The sequence below is a fragment of the Echinops telfairi genome, unplaced genomic scaffold (assembly GCF_000313985.2).
Source record: "Echinops telfairi isolate 266 unplaced genomic scaffold, ASM31398v2 ScPeMD7_60;HRSCAF=208, whole genome shotgun sequence".
Classification (NCBI taxonomy): domain Eukaryota; kingdom Metazoa; phylum Chordata; class Mammalia; order Afrosoricida; family Tenrecidae; genus Echinops; species Echinops telfairi.
The window spans coordinates 1326575-1327880 of record NW_022103958.1 but is presented as its reverse complement, the minus strand read 5'-3'; positions in this window follow the sequence as shown (position 1 = coordinate 1327880).

Here is a 1306-nt window from a genome sequence, read left to right as displayed (position 1 = left end):
CCTTTCTCTGGATGAATGGCTGGTGGTTTCAAACCGCTGGCCTTGAGGTTAACAGTCCAATGCATACCCACTATGTCATCGGGAATCCATTGAGTAATGATTAACTCGTGCAACTTGCTGCACTTATTTTATATTTCATGATTGCACGCCAAACAGCAACTCCTATACCAACTAATATTAAGAGAAATAAACTGTGACTTCAAAGGGGAACACAGTGTTGAAATTTCCATCACGATTCCCAAAGCCCATACTATTTTGACGGTGTTTGCCTTAACTTTGATAGAGTTTCTTCCTTTTTGAGTGAAATGATCAAATCAGTCTTTTGACATTATCAGGAAGAGCAAGCATCTGTGAATACATCCTTTAACACCTGTCTTCCTAACTCTATGTAGTTTCAGATCAAAGACTCACAATAAGAGATTATGAAGCGACACTTTCCCAAAGAACTTCTTTTCCATTCTCTTAAAAATAAAACCAATCTGTTTGTTATGATTGTACCCAGGTGTATGAGTCAGTTGAGTGCATGTCATATTTCTATACAATCACAGTAATTATGTCTTCTACTTTCTGACATGACATCTTATAGTTAGGTATTTTCTTTGCCTTTAAGGAAGTAGAAATGCATAAATCCTTTTCGTTTGATATTTTATATGTTAGTAGACTTGGATACACATTCCATGAGGAGGAGGAGGAGGAGGAAGAAAAGGAGGAAGAGGAGGGTGATTAACCCATCCCAACCCATCAATCTCTAGTCAGTTCTGACTCAGTGGGATGCTACTTAGGTGTTTATAATACTATAAGCCTATGGGAGCAGACACCCTCGTAGTATTTCTCCTGCAGAGGAACTGGTAGGTCCAAATTGCCAACCTTTATGGTTAGCTACCCAACATTTAACCCTTTGTGTCACCAGAACTTCTTTTGATGATGACAGTTGTCGTGACTATGACAATGGTGGTGGTAGTTTTGGTTTAATTTTTTAACTTAATAAAACATAATTGAAGTGTGATGGGACATTGCTCTCCCAGAAGTTCATAGTCGCTTTTTATCACTAATATCGTGAGCAAGCCATGTAACTAATTTTTATCATATTAATAATTAATATAATAGTAATAGTTATAACTTTGTATGAGGCAAGCTCATACAAGATTCAAAGGCTAAAATCTGTATTTTGGAATGAATGTATTTCTAATATGTGAGAATCAGTGAAACTTAAGTAAATGATAATATCATAATTCTGAGTCATATTTTAATCCCACCTGGAATAGTTTGTAATTAGTAACTCACTGGATTAGTGTAAAGTCCAGAT